This window comes from Rhinopithecus bieti, unplaced genomic scaffold (genome assembly GCF_001698545.2).
Source record: "Rhinopithecus bieti isolate Rb0 unplaced genomic scaffold, ASM169854v2 scaffold_29976, whole genome shotgun sequence".
NCBI classification, from domain to species: Eukaryota; Metazoa; Chordata; class Mammalia; order Primates; family Cercopithecidae; genus Rhinopithecus; species Rhinopithecus bieti.
In genome coordinates, this window is record NW_016813386.1 from 89,146 (window position 1) to 100,832 (window position 11,687).

General features: G+C 36.9%; 1 pseudogene; it reads left to right on the forward strand.

The window, feature by feature from the left end:
• The first annotated feature begins 9,655 nt into the window (after positions 1 to 9,655).
• On the forward strand, positions 9,656 to 10,923 carry LOC108512772 (26S protease regulatory subunit 4 pseudogene; annotated as a pseudogene).
• Positions 10,924 to 11,687: the final 764 nt, after the last annotated feature.

Here is an 11,687-nt window from a genome sequence, read left to right on the forward strand (position 1 = left end):
GTTTAGCTCAGTATTGTCCATTTACTACCAGCTAATCAGCCATACCATGACTATTGAGGGAAGTAAATGTCTCTTTATATATGTACTACCTAACACTTACTAATACCTGATATTTGTATGCAGTGAATGTTTTCTTAAAAAAGAATCAAACTAAATTAAATGGAACTCCCCACATAATGAACCTTACCTCTATATTTTAATTTATCTCTTTCAAAAATGGTTTTGGGAAGAAAAATCACACAAACATCTCAATAGATGCAAGGAAAGCTTTTGATAAAATCCAACATCCCTTCATGATTAAAAACCATCAACAAACTAGGCATTGAAAGAAAATATCTCAAAATAGTAAGAGTCACCTATGACGAACAGCCAACGTCACACTGAACAGGCAAAAATTGGAAGCATTTCCCTTGAGAACTGGAATAAGAAGAGGATGGCTATTTTCATTACTCTTATTCAACATATTTCTGGAAGGAACAGCCAGATAAATCAGGCAAGATAAAGTAATAAAATACATCCATCTAGAGAAAGAAGTCAAACTGTGTTCATAGGCAATATGATTCTATACCTACAGAAACGTACAGACTCTGCCCAAAGGCTCCTCCTGGAATTGACAAATACTTCAGCAAAGTTTCAGGAAACAAACTCAATGTACAAAAATCAGCGTTTCAATGCGTCAATAATATTCAAGCCAAATCAAGAATGCAATCCCATTTACAATAGCACAAAAACGTAAAATACCTAGGAATACATCTAACCAAGGAATTGAAACACCTCTACAAGGAGAACTACAAAACACTGCTAAAAGAAATCATAAATGACACAAATACATAGAAAAGCATTCCATGCTTATGGATTGGAACATCAATATCATTAAAATGACCATACTGTTGAAAGCAATCTATAGATTCAACATTATTTCTACCAAACTACCAATGACATTTTTCGCAGAATTGGAAAACTATTCTAAAATGCCCATGGAACCAAAAAGGAGCCCAAATGACCAAAGCAATTCTAAGAAAAAGAATGAAGTCAGAGGCCGGGCGCGGTGACTCATGCCTGTAATCCCAGTACTTTGGGAGGACAAGGCGGGCGGATCACAAGGTCAGGAGATCGAGATCATCCTGGCCAACATGGTGAAACCCTGTCTCTACTAAAAGAAATACAAAAAATTAGGCTGGTGTGGTGGCAGGTGCCTGTAGTCCCAGCTACTTGTGAGGCCGAGGCAAGAGAATGGCATGAACCAGGGTGGTAGAGCTTCTTGTGAGCCGAGATCATGCCACTGCACACCAGCCTGGGTGACAGTGCGAGACTCTGTCTCAAAAAAAAAAAAAAAAAAGAGAGAATGATACTGGTTTAAAAACTGACACATGGAACAGAATAGGCAGCCCAGAAATAAAGCTGCACATCTACGGCCTTCTGATCTTCCACAAAGTTGACAAAAATAAGCAATGGAGAAAGGACTCCCTACTCAATAAATGGTGCTAGGAAAGCTGACTAGCTGTATGTAGAAGAATGAAACTGGACCCCTACATTTCACCATACACAAAAATTAACTCAAGATAGATTAAAAATTTAAATGTAGGACTTCAAACTATAAGACTCCTAGGAGAAAACCTAGGGAACACCATTCTGGACATCAACCTTTGCAAAGAATTTCTGACTAAGTCCTCAAAAGCAGCTGTAACAAAAACAAAAATTAACAAGTGGGACCTAATTAAAGAACCGCATAGCAAAAGAAACTATCAGAAGAGTAAATAGACAACCTAGAGAATAGGAGGAAATATTTGCAAACTATGCATCCCAGAGAGGTCTAATAGCTAGAATCTATAAGGAACTTAATGAACTAGCAAAAAACAAACAACCTCATTAAAAACTGGGCAGAATACATGAAATAACGTTTTTAATAATAAGACATGCAATTGGCTAACAAACCCATGAAAAATGCTGCACATCACTAATCAGAGAAATGTAAATTGAAATCTCAGGGAGATACCATCTCACACCAGTCAGAATGGCTATCATTAAAATGTCAGAAAACAACAGAGGTTGGCAAGGCTGCAGATAAAAGGGAACACTTACACACTGTTGCTGGAAATGTAAATTCATGCATTGTGGACAGCAGTTTGAGGACTTCTCAAAGAACTTAGGACAGCCATTTAATCCAGCAATCCCATTACTGGCTATATAGCCAAAAGAAAGCATAACATTCTACCAAAAAGACATGTGCACTTGCATGTCCATCACAGCACTATTCACAATGGCAAAGAAATGGAATCATCCCAGGTGCCCATCAGTGGTGGATTGCAGAAAGAAAGTGTGGTGTCTGTACACCATGGAATACTATGGATTCACAAAAAAGAACCAAATCATGTCCTTTCCAGCAACATGGATGCACTAGAAGCCACTATCCTAAGTGAAGTAATACAGGAACAGAAAACTAAATACTGCATGTTCTCACTAATAAGTGAGAACTAAACATCGGGTACTCACGGACATAAAGATGGCAATAATAGATACTGGGAACTACTAGAGAGGGAAAGCAGTTGGGGCACAAGTTGAAAAACTGACTGTTGGATACTATGCTCAGTACCTATGTGATGGGATCATTTGTATCCCAAACCTCAGCATCATGTGATGTATGCAGGTAACAAACCTGCACATATACCCCCTGAATCTAAAGTAAAAGTTGAAAAAGTGAAAGCAAAATATTGGGGGGGGGGGCGGGTATGAAGACTTAACTACTGGTCACATATTTAATGTTGTAACATTTGATAGCATCGACAAGGAATTGACAACTTGTTTTTTCAAATGATCTGCTTTTATCATGACACCTCCTACAAGGAGAGCCGCATATTTTATAAATGTTAAGAGTTTGAACATTATAGATTACATGAAGATAAGTTTCTAAAGCAAATTCAGTAATTTGGTAGCATTAGAACATTTTAGCTTATATAAACCAATCATTGTTTTAATAAATCATCAGATGTATCTGTGTATATAAATATATGTATATTTGTGTCATATATATTATTGTGTCATATATATCTGTCTTGTGTAACTATTTAATGTAATTAGACATATAATATACATTGTTATGTTTAACCCAAAGGTAAATTTTTCTTTTATTTTTTAATATGCCAGGTTAGTCTTTTGAGATTCCACAAAATAATATAGGAGTAATTCAACCATAACATTGAAAACAGCCTGCTGTTTTGAGAATATATGAGCATATCTTTCTCATTATTCTAATTTCATTATTTCCTAAATAACCACATAAGAAAAAAGAACTGGCTTTATTTCTTTTAAGTGATGAAATGTTAAATTGAAAGTTTTCCAGGACCTTAATGAGTTTCATTTCTTTTGGTTTCTTGTTCAAAGTCAAAGTCAAAAAATAAAATATTTTCATAAAAAATCTTTTCAGTGTACCAACTTGGTGTGCTTTTGAAGTACTCTCTATGTCTACAGGCTGGTACAAATCACTCAGTAGCAGTCCCCACTTGCTTTAACAGGTAGCAGCAACTGGCAAGAACTTTGAGGCAAAGGGGAAAAAAAATTATATTGAAAATAGTCTTGAATAAAAAAACAAAATGCACCAAGTAATTCTGTATAGATCTTGACATCAAAAGATACCTCCTTCTCCCTTTTTCATCCAGTAAGTGTTATTAGTGGAGAAGGGGACGATGAAGTTAATTTTAATCTTTCTTTTTCATCCATAAAACTCCCCCTCAAATCTTTTTTGTGGAATTATATATTCTTTTAAATGAAGTCCACAGGCATGCATTAAAGAAACAGCCCAATTTGTGGCATAGATAACACAGAAGAATATTTTTATTTTCAAATGTTTCTCGCAGAGATGCCTTATTTGATCACTGGAGGTTTATTTAGCACATTCTTTGCCCTCAGGTTTTGAAGAGTCATTCCCTCTGGAAAACAAAGGATGGCAAAGCAGAGTAATTGTGTGTTGTTTAGAACAGTTTAAGAGAAAGCCACTGAACCATTTTTTGAGTAACCAGGAAACAACTACATCCACACTTATGGTTTCTCTCTTCGAAAATCAACATCAGTGGAAAAAACTCCAACTTTTCTGTAAAATTAAAATAAAAGAATTACACTCTAATACAATAATACTAAAGTTAATAAAAAATAAACACTTCTCAAATTTTCAAACTTCTTCCATGTCTTAAGGATTAAAAATAATTCTCCCCCAAGAACAGTTTATATCATATTATTCCTATGCTTAAATACCTGCAATGTGTTAAACAAAGTTAAATAACATTCTTATGAAATGTAATAGGATTTATAAAATCCTATTAAATGGTGGCTATAGTTTTCTTTTTATTAGCTTTCAAAATTCTTCAAATGAGTTACAGATACTGTTTTTTATTAAAAGAAGGGAGAGGGAGAGAAACGGAGCTAGAGAGAGACAGTGCACTGACTCTGACTTGCTTTTGTAAGTTAGTTTGTCTTAGTGGTTTCTGTCAATAAATATGGACGTACCCCATTTTTTAAAAATTCCATCATATGAATGTATCATAACTGTTTTAGCCACTGCTTTATTAATAGACAATTAACTACTCTTGTTTTTTTCCCAACAATTTTAAATAATATTGCAAAAAAAAAAAAACAAAACACGTCCCATTGAACAAACGCCCCCTCCTTAGTCTTCCTTGTCATGCTTTGCATCATATATTTATTGGCTTAATTTTTCCTGTTTACTTATGTACATCAAATGTTTGGGTCAAACTGATTTAACCACTATCATTGTGCACATACTATTGACACAGGATGTTTTTCTTCTTAGTTCAGCTAAAATCCAGGTTCTTTCTTGTCTCATGACCAGGAAAAGTGCGGGACGCAGACACACTGAAAGGCGAGGAGGGTGGAATTTATTAAGCAAAAGGAAGGCTCTCAACAAAAAGAGGGGTCCTGGACGCAGGTTTTCTCCTCACAAAAATTGAATACCAGGCCACCCAACATGGGCCGAAGAGGCTCGGCTCCTCCCCTGCATAAGGCACCAATTCCTCGCGGCTCCACCCCGTTCTTCCAGTGCACATGTGGGCCCCTAGTCTGAGCCACTCCACATTGATTTATTCCCTTACTGCGCATGTGTTAAGGAATGGGATTTTTCACCATAGGCACGTTTAGGGAAACTCCCTGTGCACAATGACCCGGACAGCACTTGTCTGTCTCTTGCCTCTATCACTATTATCTTAGTCATTGTTTGCACCAAGTATTCAACTTATCTGGGAATTGCCTTTCTGATGTACCTTTCTGCCTTTACTAAAATTGTGTGCATTTGTCAGGTTTCATTTCTATTTCATCTGGCCAGCAGTGATTGCTTCCTGTTCTGTAACACATGGTTCTTTGCACTATGCATGACTCAGTTATATTATATGATATATTAGTTTATGTGCATAACTATATTATTTTTCTTGCTAATTATAGATCCTTTAAGGGCATATGATTAACTCCTGAGTGTCTAGCATAATTGAATCGTTTCTATTCATGGGAGATGCTTTAAATTATAAAATTGAGAGAGTATTAACTCTCTGATTTCCTTCTTAGTCAGAGGTAGTATTTACAAATCTTAAAAATTATAGCAACATACAGGCATTGACAAATCAGAATCATTGTTAGCCATAGTATTGCAACAAGTTCCTGCAGCCTCCTTGGAGAATCAGGTATTTCTCTTTAAGTGTTTGATGATGGGGAGATTTGAGGTTCCAGAGAAGGACCTTGGCAGCCGCGATCATTGGGAAGATAGTTTAGGACTCTGCCTAACAATAAAGGCAGAATAAAACTATTTCAACATTTTAACAATAGGCCTTACAGGTGAGTAATATATAAATGTTGATCTTTTTAAATTTTATTTTATTTTATTTTTTTGAGATGGAGTCTTGCTCTGTCACCCAGGCTGGGGTGCAGTGGCCTGATCTCGGCTCACTGCAAGCTCCACCTCCCGGGTTCACACCATTCTCCTGCCTCAGCCTCCCAAGTAGCTGGGACTATAGGCGCCTGCCACCATGCTGGGATATTTTTTGTACTTTTAGTAGAGAGGAGTTTCACCATGTTAGCCAGGATGGTCTTGATCTCCTGACCTCGTGATCCACCCGCCTGGCCTCCCAAAATGCTGGGATTACAGGCATGAGCCACCGCACCTGGCCAATCCTATGTTTTATATGTAAAAATATCACTGTGATCAAAAGAACTTTTGGAGGCAGATGTCACAGAATGAGAGATATTTGAATTGTTTGTTGAAAGATAAACAGGAATGTGTCATTAAACAAGAATTAAGAGTAGTTAGTACTGAGCTTTCCAAATAAAAAAACTCAAGAGCAAAATAATTAGAAAATTCTTAAAGAATAGTGTAAACTTAAATTTAGCCAGAATGAGGGGGAGTTGGAGGTTATTGGAAGAGATTATGGATAGTTTCGTATGTCATAAAGAATAATTCAGACTTTAGCGTGTAAGCTTGGAACTCTAGGAGTTTTCTAAGTCAGAGAATGAAGTGAGTAGGTTTGTGTTTTGGAAAGGGACCAGTAATCAAAGGCAGTGTGTAGAAAGTCTTGGGGCCTTACGGGAACTAGGAATATTACATTCCTATTTACATTGATCAAATAAGAGTTGATAAGTGTCTGAACCAAGACAATGGAGGAAATAGGGAAGACAGGTGGAGAGAATTAATGCATTAAAAGATATTTAGAAGGTAAGATCTATAGGACTTTTTCAGTGACTGGCTGTGGAACAGGTGAAAGAAGGAGAAGAATGCAATGGCACATTTCCAGCTTTTAATGGATGATGATGTCATTAACAGAGATAAGGAATATGAAAAGAGAAGGTTTGAACTGAGCGGCATTCACTACTATTTGAAGAAGGAATGGAAGAAACTGATATGATCTAACTATAGAATAAAGTGACCCAATATAAATAAAAATAGAAAAATTATTCTGTTAATATAAATGGAAGTGTATGAATCATTTCATCTATATGTTCCTTTGTAGATTTTTGTACTTTGAGAATGTGTTAATTTTAGTTGCTCAAGACTTTCTGTATAAAATAACATTCAGAGTGTTATTGCAGTGCTGAAGGTTTATTCTATACAGTCTTGATTATTTACTTGACTGATACTTGTTATACGTGCCTCTTTTCTAATTAGAGTTGAAAAATAAAACAATTTGTATTAGTCTGTTCTCATACTGCTAATAAAGACATACCCGAGACTGGGTAATTTATAAAGGAAAGAGATTTAATTGACTCACAGTTCTGCGTGGCTTGTGAGGCCTCACAAATGATGGCGGAAGGGAGAAGGGGAGCAAAGGCACATCTTACATGGTGGCAGGCAAGAGACAGACAGCATGTGTAGTGGAACTCCCCTTTATAAAACCATGCGATGTCGTGAGACTTATTCAGAGAATAGCATGGGAAAAGCCACCCCTCTGATTTGATTGCCTCCCACTGGGTCTCTCCCATGACACACAGGGATTGTAGGAGCTACAATCTGGGTGGGGACATAGCCAAACCACATCACAATTCTTGCAATTGCGTATGCCACAAATGATACAGGTACAAAGTATGTTCATCCAGCATTAAAATTAAAGAGGAACTCATGAGTAAAACTTAATCAAAGTCTAGTGGACTGAATGGTGGCCTTGTCCAAAATATGTCCATGTCCTAATTTCTGGAATGTGTAAATGAAGGGTGTTTGCAGTTGTAATTAAGTTAAGGATTTTGAAATGAAGATGCGAGGAGATGCTAGATTATCCAGATAGATTCTAAATTCAGTGGCAAGGGTCCTTACAAAAGAAACACACAAGGGAAGGAAGCAGTGTGACTCTGAGGCAAAGACTGGAGTGATGTGAACACAAATCAAGGAATATGGCAAACCACCAGAAGCTGAAAGAGGCAAGGAATGGATTCTCCCACACATCCTCCAGAGGTAGTACAGTTCTGCCAACACTTTAATTTCAGACTTCTGGCCTCCAAAACAGTGAGAGAATAGATTTCTGTTGTTTTAAGTGACCATGTTTATAGTAATTTGTTATAGCAATCACCGGAAAATAAATACACTAAGCTTTTTGGGTAAAGGTCTAAATATCTAGGGCCAAGATAGGTGTTAGATAATTATCCTGTGGGCAGTAGGAAAAAACAGAGTTATTTGAACCAAGTAGGACTTGTTTGCAAGTAATCTAAATAGTTAATATTACAAGGTATAATTGTCTTGTTATCTCACTTTGCTTAGGCAGGGGTTGAATGAAAACTCACTTCCATTACTTGACGTTATCCTTTTGTGCCCTAAGAAATGCTCAGGGATGAGGCTGAGGGGTAATAAGGGATTTTCATGAGCAGGAGTTCTCTAGAAACAAACAAAAGATTATGCTGAAATATTCATGAAAGGTTGGCATGAAAAAGCACAAAACTAGCAGAAAATAGAAATAGATCTAAAATTCAAAGCAAATAAAAATACATTTTGCATATGATGCCATTTTTTTGAAATCGTATTTGTGAATATCGTAACACAGAGGATAGAGCCTAATAAGTTACACAACACTGGACTTGATCTTTTTAGTTCCAAGATTTAGCTCCATTCCTTTTTTTAGTATTAATTTTTGGAATTTGTAACTGACACATAATAATTATACATATTTACAGGATACATGTAATGTTTCAGTGCATGAATACATTATATAATGATCACATTAGGGTAATTATCATATCCATCACTTTAAACGTTTATCATTTATTTGTGGTGATAACATTCAAACTCTTTTTTTCTGGCTATCTTAAAATATATATCATATTGTTATTTGCTATAGTCACTCTACTGGGTAATCAAACACCAGAAGGAATTCTTCCTAATTGTAACTTTGTACCTGTTGACTAATCTCTCCTTGTTCCCTTTCCCCACTACCTTCGCCAGCCCCTGGTAGCAACTATTGTACTAGTTCTATGAAATCAACTTTTTTTTCAATTCCACACACAAGTAAGATTTTGTGGTGTTTGGTGTTTGTCTTTCTGTGTTTAGATTATACAACACAATGTCCTCTGGGTTCATTCATGTTATTGCAAATGACAGGATTTCATTTGTTTTGTGACTGAATATTATTCCATTGTGTGTACATGTATATGATATATACATATATATCATATATATAACATTTTCTTTTTTTGTTGTTTTAAAGTTCTGGGATATATGTGCTGAATGTGCAGGTTTGTTACATAGGTATACATGTGCCATGGTGGTTTGCTGCACCTATCAACCCGTCATCTAGGTTTTAAGCCACGCATGCATTAGGTATTTGTCCTAATGCTCTCCCTCCCCCTTTCCCCCAACACCCGATATATCACATTTTCTTTATCCATCCGTCTATTGATGGACACTTAGGTTGCTTTCATATCTTGGCTCTTGTGAATAGCATGGCAATAAGCATGGGAGTAAAAATATCTCTTTGGCGTACTGAGTTCCTTTTTTGGGATACATACACAATAATGGAATTACTGAATCATATGGTAATTCTATTTTTAACTTTTTGAGGAACATCCACACTGTTTTCATAATGACTGTACTAATTTACATTCCCACCAACAGTGTATAGGAGTTCTCCTTTCAGGTGGAGGTACTTCTGGCAGCAGAAACTCGAGTTGCCAAGGCAAGATGGGTCAAAGTCAGAATGGTGGTTATGGTCCTAGAGGTGGCAAGAAGGATGACAGGGACGAGAAAAAGAAATATGAACTTCTTGTACCAATTACAGTGTGGGAAAAGAAGAAGAAAACAAAGAGACCAGATGCTGCCAGCAAACTGCCACTGGTGGTACCTCACATCAATGCCAGTTAAAATTACTGAAATTAGTGAGAATGAAAGACTCTTTTCATGGAGGAAGAACCCATTAGAAATCAGGAACAGATAAAAGCATTAGAAGAAAAGTGTTAGGAAGAAAAGCAAAAGTGGATGACCTGAAGGGAACCACTATGACACTAGAAACCTTGGAAGAGATCATTGATGGCAATCACACCATCCTGTCTAGATATGTGGGGTCAGAACTCTATGTCAGCATTCTTTTATTTGTAGACAAGGATCTGCTGGAACTGGCTTCTTGGTCCTGCTCAACCACAAGTTGAATGCCATGATAAGGGTGCTAATCAATGACACAGATTCCCTAGTCACAGTGATGAAGGTGGAAATGGTCCCCAGGAGACCTATGCCGATATTGGTGGTTGGACAACCAAATCCAGGAAATTAAGTAAGAGATCTGTGGAGCTTCCTCTCACTCATCCTGAATATTATGAAGAGATGGGTTTAAAGCCAGATAAGGGGGTCATTCTCTATGGTCCATATGCCACAGGTAAAACCTTGTTAGCCAAAGCAGTAGCATGTCAAACCTCAGCCACTTTCTTGAGGGTGGTTAGTTCTGAACGTATTCAGAAGTACCTTGGTGATGGGCCCAAACTCACATAGGAATTGTTTTGAGCTGCTGAAGAATATGCACCTTTCATCATGTTTATTGATGAAATTGATGCCATTGGGAAGAAAATAGGACTCAAATTTTGGTGGTGAGAGAGAAATTTAGTGAACAATGTTGGAACTGTTGAACCAGTTGTATGGATCTGATTCAAGGGGAGATATTAAACTTATCGTAGCCACAAACCAAATAGAAACTTAGGATCCAACACTTACCAGACCAGGCTGCATTGACAGGAAGATTGAGTTCCCCCTGCCTGATAAAAGGATAAAGAAGTACATTTTTCAGATTCACACGGACAACATGATTTTGGCCAGTGATGTAACCCTTGACAACTTGATTATGGCTAAAGATGACCTCTCTGGTGCTGACATCAAGGCAATCTGTACAGAAGGTTGATCTGATGACCTTAAGAGAAAGTAGAATGAAAGTAACAAATGAAGACTTCAAAAAATCTTTATAAAAAATAGGGTCACTCTTAAGGCGCTCTATCTCTAGTAAACCCAGTTGCCATCAGAAAAATAGTTGGTAGGTTTCCTGGCCCCTAAAAGGGATGGGGTTGGAGAAGTTGCTCAGAGGAATCCATTTTCCAGTTGATTTTTATTAGCAAAACACCCTGTGTGTCTTTTGGAGTATGATGTATAAAATGCCCACTGGGCAGCCCTCATCTGTTGCTCACTGTGTAGCCCTGTGCTTCCCAATAAAGCATGCTCTTACACACACACACACACACACACACACACACACAGTTTCCCCTTGTCCACATCCTAGTTAGCATTTGTTATTTTTTGTCTTTTTGATAGCAGACATTCTGACTAATGTGAAATGATGTTTTGTTGTGGCTTTGATTTGCATTTCCCTGATCGTTAGTACTGTTGAGCATTTGTTCATATACCTATTGGTCATTTGTATGTCTTCCTTCAGGAAATGTCTATTCAGGTCTTTTGCCTATTTTAATATCAGAGTATTTGTTTTTTGCTATTGAGTTTTTTAGTTTCTTATATATTCTGGATTTTAAATCCTTGTCAGATGCCTAGTTTGCAAATATTATCTCCCATTCTATAGGTTGTCTCCTCACTCTACTGATTGTTTTCTTTGTTGTGTAGAAGCTTGTTAGTTTGACGTAATCCCATTAGTCTCTTTTTGCTTTTGTTATGTGGTCTTTTGAGATCTGAGTAAAAAAAAATTTTGCTGAAATTTCAAGAAGCAATTCACCTATGTTTTCTT